This window comes from Triplophysa dalaica, chromosome 9, assembly GCF_015846415.1.
Source record: "Triplophysa dalaica isolate WHDGS20190420 chromosome 9, ASM1584641v1, whole genome shotgun sequence".
In the NCBI taxonomy this organism is placed as follows: Eukaryota; Metazoa; Chordata; class Actinopteri; order Cypriniformes; family Nemacheilidae; genus Triplophysa; species Triplophysa dalaica.
This window is the reverse complement of record NC_079550.1, coordinates 11817926-11835430: the sequence shown is the minus strand read 5'-3', so window position 1 is coordinate 11835430 and position 17505 is coordinate 11817926. Positions and strand designations below refer to the sequence as shown.

The window sequence follows — 17505 nt, the reverse complement described above, 5'->3', positions numbered from 1 at the left end:
TTTGATCTGGAACAGTATTGAAGTAAAAATAGTTATATTGATTGCTGAAGCCCCAGACCATCCAGAGCTGCTTTATGTTGTCATTTGTTTCAAATGAGCATTTCTTTTTTATAGTGCCATAAGGATTGACATCAATATTGAAATGCAAATATGGATTTCAGATAACTAAGCACCTTTCGCCACTGCAATTAAGCCCAAAGCCACATGTTGATGTTTCCAGACAGTATTGATCTCTAGTTTCCAACTGGGGGTTGGAAATCTGAAAAGGCGCTATTTGTTTTATTTGTTTAAGAGATTAATTACCTGCTGTAAACAATGCATTTTCCATTACGTCTCAACCATTTTAATGCTTTTATTTGAACAGATTTATCAAATGTTTGTTGGTGGATTTTCATGTATGTTTAATATTAGTGATATTTAAAAAAATAAATAATGTCTTTCAACAGAGCATTTATACAAATATTTAGTGGTCTTAGTGAACTAACAATACCAAAAAACAAGTTACAGCTCATTCAAGCTATGTGTTGTGCATTTTTTTCATACGCATGACCTTTATGTTGCTGGCACCATGATCTATACAGAACACCTTAGCAACTGCCTAACAATGTCCTGGAAACCACTCACCATTGCATGCCAATATTTGTATGGTTAAGCAACCTCACATTGTTTCTCAGAAAATATGAGTCTACTTGTATGTCTGCTGACAACGGCGAGCCAAGGATGCTGCTGAGGTAAACATTATTAAGTGTGTTCATTTTTTATTATGAAACCTCTGACACTGAATCATCTTCACGAATGCATAAGTTCTGTTTATCTATCTTGTCTCTGTCTGTTTGAGCTTTATTATGTGATTTTAGGTTTCAGGTTATAGTCTGGAAAATATCTCAGTCAGTACTATAGTAGAAATATCACTGTATAATTCTCACTTTTAAAAAAAGTCACAGGGAGAGTGATAACTGTCGTTTTTTGTGGAATATTGTTGTGTTTTTATTTAAATAATTGATCTGTGCACTTTGTTTTTTAATTCACGTGCCTTCATAATCTTTAATCAAAAACTTTAACCAAGCGACCTCTCTTTAGTTCCTGTCACGAGTAATGGCGAGTGGGCTGAGCCTACAAACATTTATTTATGCTTAGGTCAAGATTAGTGATTAGCAATTGAAAACGATCTAGTCAGTTCTCAAAATCAAGTCCCAGTTTTCAGAAGTCGTTACACTCAGATATTCGTCTTAATATAGACGCAAAAGGACACAATTGCTACTTCCATTGCGTGCCAACTTAAAAAAAAGTTTATTAAGGGATAATCCGCCTAAAAATGAAAATTCTGTCACGATTTTCATTTATACTTTTTTATTCTTTGTTTGGTTGAACTCAAAGAAAGATATTTGGAAAAATGTAAGCTACTGACATTTCTGGGGCACCATTTTTATGTTAAAGACAAAAGAGAAGAAAGAAAACACATTCTGAGGGCAGTTTCTGTCTGTGGTTACTATAATTTTAGGTCAGTTCCATCTCAATTAAAGAATGTGTTACACTGGAGAAATTCAGCCCTGTTTCTATTGAGATTGTTTAGGTAATGAACTGAGGTGGTTGTATTGCCTCAACTCTATTTATTGTAGATTCCACATTGTTATGTCTAGGGAGTTCAAACTCAAACTGAAGTGATTGGTGATTTGTACTTGTAGTAGTTGGAAAATCAAAACTAATGGGGTTTATACTCTGTAGGTATATTTATGCTACTGAAAAAACATTTCACTGAAGTTACTTAAAAATATAGTGCATAATTTTTGCGACCAATTTTTTAAGCCAGTAAATTTTAAGCAGCATTACCTTAATTTCTTTAGTAGGAATTGCTTAAATTTTGAGTAACCCTACCCTATTCCTAGCGAGGGACTTTGCTTAATTTTTTAGGTTGGTGTGACTCAGATTTTTAAGTTGTTTTTACAAACACATTTGTGTTATTTCTACCAAAAAATTCTAGTTTACCCTCATGATAAAATGTAAGCTCATTTAGATTAATAACTTTATGTTCTTAACACCTAAAAACATAAACACTGGACAGCTGTGAAATGTTAAAAGCTTAATTTTTTCACTAAATGAATTAAAACATGTAACACAGTTCAGAAATTTAAATTACATTGTACAACAAAAAGAAATGAACAATGGTAAACAACAGACGTAATGACAATATTATAACAACAGTAACCATCAACATGCATAAGGCTAGTGCTTTTTAATGTTTTTAATATTTGTGGTGTTGTATGCATGAGTGTATATGTGCGTTTAATTACAGTGAATAGTTATGTAATATTATATAATGTTTGTGTGTCGTCTTGTAAGCTTGCATGTTACGTGTAATGTTGAGCTGAATATGGAAATCTGGAGTATCTGGAGATCCGTGCTGTGCAAGGTTGATAAACTTCACCACTATTGTCCTGAAACAAAACAACATGATGTTAATGTATTAAATCAATTAAGAATAGTATAAAATATATACATATACATACTGATAATTAAAAGAATCAATATGAACTGTTATACACACAGGTCTGCTGCATCATGTGGATTCTTTATAAGTTCTTACCTAGTTCTGTATAAGTTCCTCACTATGAAAATCAGGTCTTTTTTAACATTCATTCTGGCTTGACTAAAATATAAAACAAATAAATAAAAGTCACAAAATGGAACTTTACCAGAACTTCACAACATTGCCATAGTGTTATCTCACACTAACAAAGTTGATTGTACATAACACTTCTGTGTTGTTTGTGACGTAATATCTAACGTAATATGTGATTACGTTACACACAAACAATTATATAAGTAAGTAGTAGAATAAAAAAATCACTAGCCTAACCATTAGCCGACACAATTGTCCTCTATCGTATCTGCAAAGTGACAGTATGCCGTTTTAAGAAGCTTTCTTACCAACACAATACATTGAGATTTTGAGCCCGCTGTTCTAGCCTCCACCTCGCACTTCAAGCTCACTGTGAACGGTCACAGCATCTTAGCACCTCAAGATGCGACATGACAAAAGATAACAGAAACCATTAACAACGAGTCTTTTGTCGCGTTACATCTCATCGCTTGGTATAGATAAACAGATGAAATGTAGACAGATGAAAGGTTTGAAATAAAGCAATGACTGCTTCGCGGTCTTTTTAACTCACTCGTGTCGCGTTGTGTCAAGGAGCTGGACGGCGAATACAACTCGCAACGTGTTTTCATGTCTTCATAAAAGTAGGCAATCGTGATTGTTTACCATAAATCTCATTTAAGAAACGTAAATAAAATGTATTCTCGCAAAAGTTGAAGCGCACTGTGCACGCGTGTTTGTATTTCTGTACATTTGATATCCAGGAGCTTAACACTATACGTGCACCCCCACAATTAAACTTATTTAAAGTGAAAACACGTAGAAACATCTATCTTCACACTATTGTTGGGATTTATTTAATAAAATATTTTAATATAAAACAAGATAAAATTACTCAGCTTTATCGTCTGAGGAGATGCTTTTCAGAAAATCGCCGCTAGCCTTGAAAGCCAGTCAAGTGCTGTGTCACGTGATCTAACCAAATCTTAAAATGTTTAGTCAAATTGACTTATAACCAGATTCGTGCGTCTTTACTGAAAATAACTTGCTTTGTTTACTCATTATTTTGAGTAAACCGCAGTCTCAGTAAATGGTGTAACATTTATAGCAAGAAATTAAGTAATGTTCAAATTTTTTGAGGAAAATCAGCCCTATTTAATTGAGGCATGATTACTATGGCATGAATCATTTTTTACAGTGTATAGTTAAATTATCAAATATTTTAAAATATTAGTTATATATGGTAAGTTTACTTTCAGATAACCAATCATTTCTGTTGCATTTAATATTTTTTAGCTGTTAAAGTGATCACCCAAAATTTAAAATACAGTCACTGTAAAAAGAATGCAGGGTGCCAGAAATTAACCACATTTTCCCAGTTTTTCCATTTTCTGTAATTTCACATTGATCTTATAAAAAATAGATGAAAAACTGTAAAAAAGACAAAAGGTTTTTGACCAGTGTCGCCCCTTCTTTTCTTTTCAAACCTGTATGACTTAATTCTAAAGAAGATATTTATATTGGACACAAAAACAATGCAAGTCAATGAGTACCGCCGTTCGGTTCGGTTACCAACATTCTTCAAAATCTTCTTTTATATTCTGCAGAAAAAAAGTCATACAGGCTTGAAATGACATGAGTGTGAGTAAATGATTACAGAATTTTCCTTTTTGGGTGAACTATCACTTTAGTGTGTATGGCACGTTTTCTCAGCAACAGGAGGACATCACTGGCCTTGTGCCCCCGAGCACAGATGGTGTTGAGACAGTGTAACCAGACCCCACTGTAGATGAGCATTGACGGGTCTCAAATGACAAATACAACTTTCCCTGGGTGGCAGAGCCTGGGTCTGCCGCTTCACAGCAGGGGATTGTTGCTTCTGACACAGAAGACACTGAGCTTGCAGATACTATAGCACATCAGACAAGAGTGCTGTTGTCCTCTATACCGACCAGCAGAATGTCTGACCTTGCACATTTATAAGGTCTCCAGAACCGGCTCGGCTCTTGAGGGGTCTCATATTTCGCCATTCATGTATCGAATGATGCCATGAATCCTTTGGCCATTTAAAAAGACAATAAAGTGTCAAGTCTAATTAAGATATGAATCTGTTTTGTTTGATTTGCCAAATGCACATGGAGAAACTGTCTGTGTTTGCTGGATGTGATTTGTTTTGAGACAAATCCCAATTTACACTGTTTTCTACAAACTGTTGCTGCTGTTAGTTTTCTTAACCCGGCCTTGTTCAGAGTACATAAAGAATGCAAATAACTGAATTAACGTAAGCTAACTATGTTATCTATTCTTAAAATGTTGATCTGTCAGCTATACTTAACAAGTCTTTGACTGGTCAACTTAACATTGTTGAGTAGAATGCAAAACCCTTTAAACTTAATTTTACTTAAATGTAAAGAAGTTAATTCAACATGACTGGTTGAGGGTCAGTTCCCAGCATGCTTTGCGTAAGTCTGCATTTAGGCAGTCAAACTCTAAATTAATGTTATTTAAAGTGTTTTTTAGTAAAGAAAAAAGACTTGTTTGTGCTTAATGTTCAGTTATCTTTAAGGTTTAAAAGAGTTTGTTGTAATTTTTAGTTTTAGGGTTGCCATTGTTTTGAAGAGTGGTACATTTGCTTAGGATGTGAGAGGTTGAATCATGACCCTGATGTCTATTGCATCATTCAATGTGCTTTGACTGTGTAAATGCCAGTAATGAAATGCCTCTCATCTGATTTGAACTTTGTGTTTAGACTAACATAAAGTTAGTCTGTCTATAATTTATGTATGACAAATAAAAGTACCATCGGCATCCAGAAGGATAAATATTGAGTTTTATTAACTTAAAATGACTGGTACAATCTAAATGGTTTGGATTTACTTAAAAATGTTTTCAACATTATATTACATTCATTTTATTTGTTCAAATGACTTAATATTGTTGCCAATACTGTAACCATTTGATGCAGCTTTTTTAAGTAAATTCAACAAATACATTTTTTGAGTGTACTTCCCACCATTCTGTGTGTCTGTCCATGAGGATATGCCTATGAATAGCCAAACATGAATAGGCCCTTCATGTGTAAAAAGTTTCTAAACATTAAAAAAGCATAAAATGTTTCACTGTATAATTTAATCTTTGAAAAAGTGCCATGGCTGTTTAAATAAGGATTGAATGGTGGGTGGATGATGCGGCTGATTGTTTGAAGCTGAGTTTGCATGTTGTGCGGTGAGAGGAGCAGAGATGAAGGATATCTCTGAGGCTCCGTCGCCAGCCCTTCTGCCAACCACATTAGCTTTGAATTACTATAGCTCTGCTCGCTTTAATGAATCTGACTTGGCGTTTATTTGATGGGCTTTGTGAGAGTCATTGAAGGTCATTTAATCTCCTTGTGAACTGTGAACCGCATAGGATGTCCTCTGTTGTTTTCCCTGTCAACCCCACTGTTTTATTAGTTCTGCACTGACATACATAACATGCTTTTTTCTTTTGTCAAGGCTTGTACTAGTTTAACCCTAGCTATTGTGCTGTTCTCAATTGCCGCAAAACAATAAATTATTGATCATATCAATGCCATCAAAGGGCACGGGTGCAGATGCTTGGAGATGTTGGATTCGTAGTGAATCTGCCGAGCGCTCCAACATTCAGTGGAAAGGCTTTGATAAGGAATGGAAGCTATCTGCAAAGGCAGGATCATTTGTAAACTTTAGATGTTTCATCCAAGTCGTTGTGGTCTGATTCAGATGTTCCTTTCCGTATTGGAAACATGAAACTGCTCTAGGCTGCTAACCCTGCATCATTACAAGGAGGTCAGAGGTCTCTCATGCGGATGTCTCTTGAAAAGTCCTCCTTTCTTAAGGACCCAGTGGAATGTGCTACGCCACGAGTCTCATGAGCCTAAGATATGTTCCACCGCCCCCTGGTTAAGATATATGACCAGATGCTGAGGTAGAGTTACCACATGATGTGAATAATGCAATATTCTTCTACATCTTCCTTTACTGCTGTGATAACACTATCCATGTTACCGATAACAGCATTGAAAAAGAATATAGTGGAGTTTTAAAATAAAAAATTGTGTTCATAGTCCTATTATTAAAGTTATTTCAGCCCAATTAACTCAGATATATATCAGCAGACTTATGTATTCAGAGGCAGTGACCTCAGACAGGCTGTTTGTCCACTTTTCAGCCTGACTGAATGTTAAACAAATGACAGACAAAAAAAAAATCTCTGCAGGGGCCGGATGTGGACGTTTCCTGCAGCAGTGTCCGGCATGCGCTCTATTCCTAACCAACAGTATTATCTTTTATGCCTGTCCTGTTAAGACTTTAAACTTTCAACAGATTGTTGGCTTCAAAAAGCCGCAGTTCACTGTACAATTAAAGATTAATATTTACTTCAGATTTAAAGAGTTACTAAAAATGTCATAAAAAATACATTTCATGCAGTGTGTATAGCTTTGTGTGGATGTAAGCAGTCTGCCAAGTTGTAAAGCCGAAAGTGAATGAAAAACTAAGTTATTGGCTCGAGTCGACTCTGAATCACATTAAGGAGTCGTCTGTCTTTCTAATTTCAGTTCCGGGTCAGATTTAAGTCACCCGCCTACGTTCTGTTTGAGACACTGCACTCGGTAGACCAATCCCAGCAGACTACACCATCTGACTAATCAGATCAGAGTAGGCTGACAGAAAGGAAGGGATTAGACAAATGAATCGCCTAACGAATCATTTGAGAGTCAATCAAGAAGTGAGGTAATAATAACTGCCTATTATTAAATGAAAGAGTTTTTACACCTTGTGTGTATGTAAACCTGTTGTTGGAAAGTCCATAAATCAAAGTAGGGCCTTATAAATCGCAAAATATTTACTCTTTAAGGTTTACTTTTTTCGTGTAACTTTGCAAAAAATTTGCACGCCGTCTATGCATGCCATTGTTAAGTCAAATTTACTTAAACTATGTGCAAAACTTGCGCAAATGTGCACAAAAAATTAAGTAAATCCAATGGGTTTTTTTTTTACAGTGGTGTTCATTCATAAATAAATGGAGACTTATCTGACCTCTTCAAAAAGGTCATTTCTGCCTTGCTAGGCTTGGAAAATCAACTGTCTGTTTTTGAACAGGATTCTCAAACACTTCCCTGTCTTTCATTGTTTCAAACAGATGATGATCCCGACCCAAAAACATGCCCTTGTTTAATCCATAATTCTGTGTAGGGCTTGATGTGATTCTCAAATAAACCAAGATATCTTTTTTTCCCTTTCTCACACATATAACGTCTCTTGTAAATGCATGTAACCAAATTCTCTTGAATCTATTTACATAACATCAAAACAAGAGCATGCCTACGTGCATCATGAGCAGTCTTCTCTTTCAATCTATTTTGAACTGCGCATGATTCAAATATTTTGATGTTGCTTAAGTTTAAACCCCATAACAGGGATGAAAATCAGCCAAAAATCAGACCAGGAAGCCTGCCAATCCTGATTCACCTCAGTTAAACTATGGGGGACAGTCTGCTAATTCAGTGCCTGTAATACACAACGCAGAACTACACACAAACTGCAGACTTGCTCACAGTCGGCCAGCTGGACGCCACTGCTAAACTGTGTTATAACACTAGACACAGCCATTTTTAAAGGAACAGTGGAGCCAAAATGAAAATTCTGTCTGCATTACTCACTGTTATCCCAAATCTGTGTAAATTTCTTTGCTCTGATTTACACAAAAGAAGATATTTTGAAGAATGTGGGAAAGCAAACAGTTCTTGTGCACCATTTACTACCATCGTTATGTTTCCTGCAATGGTAGTTAATGGTGGCCACAAACACTTTGGTTAAAAACATTCTTCCAAATATCTTTCTCTGTGTTCATCAGAACAAAGACATTTATGCAGATTTGGAACTTGAGGGTGAGTAGATGATGACAGAATTTCTTTTCATGCGATTCGTAAAAACAATAGTGGTACTACATCAAGCAGCGTGACAGCATATTGTTTTTTGTTTGGTTGAGCATCCTCTAGATTTTAATATCATCTTTGTCTTTGCATAATTTAGAAACTGCTATTTGTATAATGTCTAGCTGTATGTTGGTTCTTGCTCACATCTGGTGTAATACAGAGAGCTGTATTTTTTTATTCATGTTGGTACCCTTGAGTATGAAGAGGCAATATATCTGGGCCAAGCACTTCATCATCCCATCTGCACCCCCCAAAGTTTTGTTTTTGGCAGAGCTTGAAGGCTTTACCTAATCAGGCCAGACACTGTGTGACTGATTAAGAATTTGATTGCAGCTTTGGTGGGGGGTGCTGCCGAGGACAGATATCTCACGCATATTCTGCCATCCATCTTCTATGGCAAATGTAAAAAACATAGAAGACTGACTGTATGATCAATATGTTTTTGTATTCTAGCATTCTATACAATGCCCAAATACCGGTTGCAACAACTGCCGTTTTGTGCATTCTCAAAACATGTGTTTTTAATAACGTATTAGCTAACTTAAGATAACTGCGGTTTTCAATGCAGACACATGTTTAAATGCTCTCAACCAACTAACCAGTTTTTTTATTCCATGAACTTTCTAGACATCAATAGTCAACTGGTCTAAAATAAAGGTGCTAAAAAAGTTCTTAACAGCGATGCCATGAAAGAACCATTCAGTCAAAGGTTCTACAAAGAACCATTCAGTCAAAGGTTCTACAAAGAACCATTCAGTCAAAAGTTCTTTAAAGAATCTCTTTCTTACCTTTTTAAAAACCTTTTTCACCACAAATAACCTTTTGTGAAACAGAAAGTTTCTTCATGGAACCAATGTAGACAAAAAATGTTTTTCTATGTCATCATGCAGCACCTTTATTTGTGATAAAGGTGCTTTAATTGTGATCTCACTCTGATTTAAATGGGACTGACACTTTAGTATTGATGTTAACAACCTATAACTCTTAATAGCACAACTTATCACAAAATAGAGGGAATGTAATTCATAAATAAATAAACAAGTACTGCTCGTTGTTAATGAATTAGTATTGTATCATAATATTTTTCATATTGATGTTACCCTCAACTTATTGTATTGTAAAGCGACAAACCAAATTTACTTGATTTATTTGATATCAAGATCACTTTTTCTCATTGAATAAGTCACATTAGAAAAGTGCTGTAGAACATGCAGTTTCATATAGATTTTATAGCGTGTATGTGATGTTGTGTTGTCAAACCTGTATAATGTACTTTCTTTTGCAGAAAATAAAAGAAAGTATTTTGAAGAATGTTGGTGACCTCAGCGTATCCCGTCACTTCAACTTGTAAGGACACAAAACCAATGCAGTCAACGGGTAGTACCGTTCTTCAGATTTAATTCCGTGCAGGACACATTGACTATCCATTGAAGCAGTCCTCTCCTTAAAGCCAGAGGAAGTGTTCACACTCCGCAGTGTCTTTTTTCCCTCTGCCCTTCCGCCTGTCCCACTGTAGATTTAAACAGGCCCATACGGTCACACACTGTGTTGCACCACACAGGCTGTGATATCCTGCCATTCTCCCAGGACCCATCTGTTCCCACACTTTGGTGTGCTTTCTCAGCACCATCCATTCCTCTCTCCAGGGACATATTGTTTGAGATGCCATAACTGACCCTCCTGCTTGTTAGTCATTGAGTAGCCGGTCATATTTTTTGTAATGCACAGGTGATATTTGAATCGCCGGAGCTACAGACAAGGAACAACTGTCCCCAGGAGACTTAGTGACTTTTGTTTGCTTGTCAACTTACTAACAAGAATGATGAGAATTCATTTTTCATCAACTTCAAAATTGACAACTTCCTTCTCGTGTGGACATATGGAGAAATCACTTGTGATCTTGTGTCAGAGTTGAAATTTACAGTTTTAAGAGTAAGCTTGATGAAAGCTTGTTTAAATCCTGTTCATAGATGTCTGAATGAGCAAGGTCTACTCTTCTCTTATTTTTACAACCTGCTATTATACACTGGGTTATTTTTAAACCTGCGCTGGGTCAAATAGGGACAAACTCAACAACTGGGTTAAATTATTTAGAATTTTTTTATATTTCACCTAGCAACACAGCATAGGTTAATTTAGACCCAGTGCTGGGTTGAAAATAGCCCAGCTTTCTTTTGGAGTATAATGTGATTTACAATAACATATACACTTCTTTACAAGAACCACAGTCCGAATATGAAAAAAATGCACCATGATCATGATCCATTTTGAAGTGACATCTATACTCAATGGTGTAGCAACACGAATTGTAAATCAAAATTATCTTATCTTCGGTTACCTTAGTATGTAAAGGCATGAGGAGAGAAAAGCAATATTACAGATCAACTTCCACCATAATACAAAAAGTAAACTTTTATCCACTAGACATGTAATATTTCATAAATATGACTCTAAAATAAAATTGATAATAAAATAGATTTTGTTGTCATCTTGTTGTAAACAATGATTTGTGTAATAACAAATGTCAACAATTTATTTTTCGAAACGTTGCTTTCTTAAAGAAATGTATTAAAAAAAATAACGCTGCTTTCTTAAAAAGAACAGCACAACTTCTCAGCCAACAGCTGTGGTTTTTAGTAAGCAATGTCCCTTTAAGAACCCTGCAACAACTTGGTACACCCTGCGTCCCATTACGAAGTGATCATCCCTATGCCCTACTCCCTTCGAATAGTACAGCTCTTGATTTGTAAACGCTAGAGGGAAAAAGTGTTTCTCTTAATGTGTCCGTTTAAAATTCACTTGGCAAAATTAACAATAAAACAACGTCATTTTCTCTTTATTATGAGCACGTTTTGCGCGTTGTCCCCTTCACGAAGTTCCCTTCGAAGGGCGATTTATCCCGTCAGGAACACATCGACAGTCTCGCAACACATAACCACAGAGGGTGGCGTAAAAGCCCACAGCTTGATTTAACCAATAGTCGACGTCAACACAATCGCGTCTAGCGGTCTTTGGACCATTCAGATTGTTGCTATTAAAATGTTTTCTTCAGCCCCTCAACTAGCCACGGTGTTGCCTGGTTGAGTAATAAGCGCCGCGCGAATCGCACCGGACACGGTTTGGATAATCGACCGAATTTTTTAACTTTTTTACTTTGGTCTTGTAAAACCAAAAACAAAACATAATTTGAATAAATATATTTGCGATGCTCTTCCACAAAGCACAGAAAAATAACGAAATAATGGTATAGTTACAAAAACGGATTTGCAGCGAGCATCTGGCAACCCACCGAAGGTGACGAGCGTTCGATGTGATATAGTTGTGGTAAGCGGAGCATCGTCTGGTCCACATTGTCGCATTTTTAAGCGGTGAATGGAGCAGTGTGAACGGATCGGCGCGTCTTTGTATTCTCGCTCGGCTGGAAACACTTCTCGTCTGATCCACTGCTCGTCTGTTGTGACGGATCCAGCACGCCAGGTACGTTCCTTTACACATCGTGATCAAAAAAAGTGTTTCTGCATTGTAGCCCGTTTGCATTAACGGTGTTGGCTGTATCTCGGTTTTCTTCAAAGCACCCTTCTTCATTTTCAGTCCACCCTTACGAGTGGAGGCTTTGAAGGTTTGCTTTGCGTCTCGTGTGTTTTTAATGTGGAAAAAAATGATGCAGGCACGTGCCATCGCTTGAATTCAACTGCGCGTGTATGGGACGAAAGGCGAGCTGTCAGTGACATTCATCCTCCGTGGCCATATCAAACCGCGATATGTCAAACGTACTGTGGTAAAGACACTCCGACACGGAGCGATACATCTCAAGACAATGTTTAACTGTTTTGAAGTGTGGAAACACTTCATTGCCTATTACTGTAACTGCTGGTTATGTAAAGCAGAATTAATATGTATGCGTCAGCGTCATATATATATATATATATATATATATATATATATATATATATATATATATATTATGCGAATTGACAAGTGATAGTATTTACGTCCATGTAGTAGATGTCCATTCATGGGCTTGTAATTACCTCATCCCAAATTCATAATTTATGGCCAGACCCTTGAGATTGAAAAGATCATTTTGGACATTAGAAATACCTTTTACTAATATTTTGGGGACAAGCATTAGGCTAACCAGAAATACTTTAAAGTGAGTTCTGGTCTTATTTTTGGAAGAACACGATGAACATATGTTCCACATAGGCTTCATCGGCATGAATCACATGTTTACTCATTTGCATTGCACATCTCATGTAGTTTAAAACATGCACCCATAAATTACTCTTGATATCTTTACATGTCTTATCCTGATATTGGCAGAGTTCGAGGGAGAAAGGTTTGCCATTGTGCTCTTTAGTCTTCGTGTTTACATTCATTTTTGGTTGATTTTTTTTGCTTATACATCAACAGATGAAGATTGTGCTGCTCCTCTCCGTAATACTAACTTCACTAGTTGTTGCACAAGGGAGCCCTATAGTACTTGCATATTGATTTGTCTGTATGCAATCACAATTGTGTACAGAGAAGTGTATTATGGACTTTCAACATGTGGATAAGGCAAATCCTTCCTGTGGCGATCTTTGCCGGTTTAACAGCCAACATTCTATTAACCACATATAGTTTTAATCCACCAGTGGAGACAGTACTGACACAGTCACTAGATATGGAGATTGTTTACTTCAAATGCATTTGTGGTTTTGAAGCGTAAATTAACGAGAAAGTACAAAATTAGGCTTTGAGCTTGAAAACTGGATGAATTGGCACTTTTAGGTCTGTGACACGACTTCGTAAACCCTTGATAAATCATGCATTTGAATCTTAGATTAGGTTCTATCAAATTGGAGACCGATGTAAGATACACAATTTCTTTGCTGTCGCATTAAATTCATTCAAGAACCTAAAAGCCTCTCTAGAAAATGAGAAATATTGCTGTCAGAATGTGAATGAAGAAACATGATCTTAAAATGCTTTCTAGAGAATGGCTTAGGGTTGGAGGTCGCAAGAAATAAGACGTTCACAGATTATTGAGTGGCATAATGCACTGTGGTTTACATGCTTTGTTTCTTTGAAATTGCTGCTGGAATGAGAGAAATGTGCCTGTCTTTGTTACGGCTTTGATCAAAGAATTATATTTAGTTAATGGTTGGCAGATTTTTTTCTTTTTGTAAGTGAAACATCTCTATGACTGTGTACTTGAACCCGTTTTAGCTGTTTGGTAGAAGTTAAAATGGCTTCATTAAACCCAAACCGGTAAGGCCATACTGTAGGAAGAACATGGGTGGAGTCGCAGGACTGTTACAAAAGGACTGACGCGGGATCCAAGAGCCTCCTTTGTATTTTTTGTGAAACGGCATTGACACACGCCTGTCAAACCCAAGAACGATTGTGTGCTTCTTCGAGTGCTTTCTGCAGCAACGTTTTTCATCTTCATCCCACTCTCTGAACAAAAAGCCCATATGTCTAAAATGAGATGTATCCTGCTATCTACCGCTTGTTCAACCACAGGTGCTAGATTTCATTTTCAGAGGTGTCTTTACTGAAGGGTTCTGATGAGGTGGACCAGATTGAACCTCTTTAGCCGCAGCGCTGTGCATAAAACCTCAAATCGATTTCTGAATCGCTTTAGACATGTATAATTAGCGTGAATGCGATATTTATCGCCCAGCCCAACGATATATACATTTATTTTATCTTTTGTTTAAATAAACGATTTATTATTAAGTGTTCAGCTGATGTGCGTTTACCTATTGGCAGTGCCGATTAAAGCACATTGTATGTTGCATACGTCCGACAAAAGTATTTACAAACTTTAAAGGGATAGCTCACCCAAAGATGAAAAATCTCATAAATTACCCAGCCTCAGGTTGTTCCAATCCAAACCCATTAAGATGTCTTTCTTTGTTTGAACACAAAGAAAGATATTTCAAAGAAAGTTAAGTTAGCAACTGAGATTTTTGGGGCACCATGACTACTGTAGTAGAAATAAATACTTTATCATTTTTTGGTTCTGTTGACCACAAAAGAAAACTTTTTAAAGAATATAGGAAAACAAACCATTTTAGTCAATGGTGCCACAGAAATGTTAGTTGCTAAGATTCTTACAAATATCTTCCTTTGTGTTCAACAGAATAAAGAAATGTATAAAGGTTTGGAACAACCTAATGTTGAGTAATTTTTGGGGGGAAATATCCCTTTAATGAAAGTCATATGGGTGGATCTCATAGATGCTTGGATGCTGGGAGGTAGGTCTGGGCGGAATGACTGAATAAAATGTCAACCGTAAAGCCCCATTCAGACATTCAGAAGCTAGCAGCGACAAAGCGGCGTGATCTCATTCATTTCAATTGAGAGCCGTCGACTTCCGGCGACATAAACGACAGTGACCATTGGCAACTGTAAGTGGGTGTGTCCAGCAACGGGAGTGAAGCGACAAAAGTTGAGAATTGTTGAACTTTATGCAAAAGATGAGCTACTTTCGCAAATGACAACCAATTGGAGTAAAGCAGTGAAGCTCACATCATCCGTTAATCTACCCGTAACAAATTAAATTTTCTTTTGACCCTTATTTCAGTCTGTAATTTTGTGGTCCGCTCAAGTCTGGCGCAATCTCTCTCACCTGCATTGCTCATGCAAGGGTGCAGAGATCTGATCGTGCATATGAAAGGTATGGAGGATGAGATCTAACAGCAGCTTGAAATATAAACGATGACAAGAAATGACATTACAATCTCAAAATAGTCAGATTTCGACTAGTCCAACGTTCAATGTCGGCATTAACCATACAAAAGCCTTCATCAAAACCTTGATATCTTCTGTCTTTCAAAAAATGACTCCGTATTTTATGAGATCCACGTGAAATGTTTTTTCACCTTCCAGCACATTTTCGTTCATAGCTGAAGTTAGAGGAACGCACAATGAATTGCAGATTTGGGGATTTCAGCTTTCGTTTGGCAAGAAATACCGAAGACAAGAAGGAGCCCAATGCTATTTTACATTCCTCATTCCAGATGACCCAGATTTCAGAAGATTGTTGAAGTATAGCGAGACCCCCCTCATGTCCTTTTCAAGCTCTTCTCATTATTAAGTGTTGCAGTTGTCTGGTTTCAGCACTGGTCTACAGAGGATTCCCAAACAGATCAATGGCAGATCCAATGGAGGATATCTATAACAGAAGTGTGGAAGCTCTATTAATTTAATACCAACACCTTCTTGATTTCACTTTCACAGACGTGAAACGCGAGACCAAACATTGTTAACCACAGTTATAAATCAGAGACACAGTTTTTCTGTGGTGTGGCCTCATCTACATCTAGAGAGGATGCTGGTTTTAATTGTACATCATTGCACTCTAACTTTAAAATGCATGTGTATGACACGCCTGGAATCATGCCTATCAATTTTTTCAGTTTGTACCTTATGCTTAGGGATGTAAGCCTCTCATGAGACTTCCTCTAAACCCCACAACATCCCACTCAGTTTATGTGTTAGCTACTATTGAGATCTGCATCTACACAATGGAATAAATAGTAGCGGGTCTCTAACGTAGGAACGATTGTTGTCAAGCTGCGGTATACGGTTGAAACCGTGACTCATCCTGTGACACATTTTAGCGAAGATGTTCCTTATCTTGTGGGGGGCTTCATCCATTACACTGAGGATTCTGGGAGTGGAAGTCCTGGTTACCATCTGTCAGCACTAACAGCCTGTGGCAAAGGAATCCATCAGAAACAAGGCCTCATTCCATCAGAGTAAATCTGCACAGACCTTGAAAGAGAGCTTTAAGTTCCTCGCATATCAGAGGTGGCTGATGCGTTTTCTCGGGATGTTGCCATTTAACAAGGGCAGCTCTGAAATTTATATCAGCGGATGATTAAGACATAAGTTTGATGTCAGGACTAACATTGTTGGTTTATTCATGTCAGGAATAAAGACAGAAAGGCAACAGCAACTAATTGTACTCTGTTGTGTTACAAAAGTCTGTATTATTTTGAAGAATAGCAAAAAAGAAAGGATTTGATGTGTGCATCCTTAGTGTATTTCTGCCTATGTTTCATCTCTGTAAACTTTTGAAAAAGCACTAAAATATGATTTAGTTGGGGTCACTCAATATCTTTAGTGCACTCGATATTTTACAGTCCAACGGTTGACATCTTCAGCCCAAAAAACTGCAAACATAAACAGGGGTTTTACAGTGATACGACAAACAACAACAGTTGAGTTTGATGCTGTTAGTCAGATCAGTGTGATTAGTTTACTTCTTTACCAATGAATACACTAGTTTGGGAAAATGATGTCTGATATGATATATAAGATGTGTATGAACTGTATAGAATAACTCCGAGATTTAAAAGTTTTTTGTTAGCAAATCCCAGAAGCGAATTAGCATTTTAGCACTTACGGTTCCATGGCCTCAAAGTTTATTTTTGGTAAACTGCCTAAAATAAGATCTGAGGTTAAAAATACTATAAATATTTTCATGTTTTAATTTAAGACATAATGCACCCCAGCTCATGATTTTTTTTAAATTCGTTATGTGTCTTAAAAATGGCAGTTGCTAACAAGTTGCTAAAAGTGACTTTGGCGTAGATAATAGACGTCTCACAAATAATGCACCAACAGATCTCTAAAAACTTGGATGTGGAATCATTCACGGAGTAATTACTTATCAGGGAACATGTTTTTAGACTTGATAAAAATACCATCATATCCGCAGGCATACACTGAGCATAACAAAACACAGACCACAGCATTGTTTTGAATGTCCGATAAGTTTTAAAATATAATTCATAAAAGCTGTCCAATCACATTAGCGACTTCACACGTTAGGCTATAGGTACACAATCTGTTAAATTCGGTATCTCTTCTTGTTTGGTTCAACATTTTTTGGTCCGGACCAAAATAACCGAAATGCAAATATGAATGCACCCTAATAAAATAAAAAAATAGG

The 17505-nt window shown here is 36.8% G+C and overlaps 1 protein-coding gene and 1 long non-coding RNA gene across 3 annotated transcripts in view; one reads left to right on the top strand and one right to left on the bottom strand.

Annotated features, from left to right (window-relative positions):
* Positions 1–475: 475 nt before the first annotated feature.
* On the bottom strand, positions 476–4693 carry LOC130428993 (uncharacterized). Its single transcript, XR_008907520.1, has 4 exons — positions 3174–4693; positions 2929–3017; positions 2585–2647; positions 476–2435 (listed from the first exon to the last, which is right to left on the bottom strand). It is a non-coding gene; the product is annotated as an uncharacterized LOC130428993 (long non-coding RNA).
* A 6832-nt stretch (positions 4694–11525) lies between these two features.
* Positions 11526–17505, top strand: part of tpst1 (tyrosylprotein sulfotransferase 1) — a 35836-nt gene continuing 29856 nt past the window's right edge. The window contains exon 1 of one of the 2 annotated variants that reach the window (XM_056756655.1): positions 11526–12032. The gene's annotated coding sequence lies outside the window, so the exon portion shown is untranslated. The remainder of the gene's footprint in view (positions 12033–17505) is intronic. The other variant, XM_056756656.1, reaches the window with a different exon arrangement.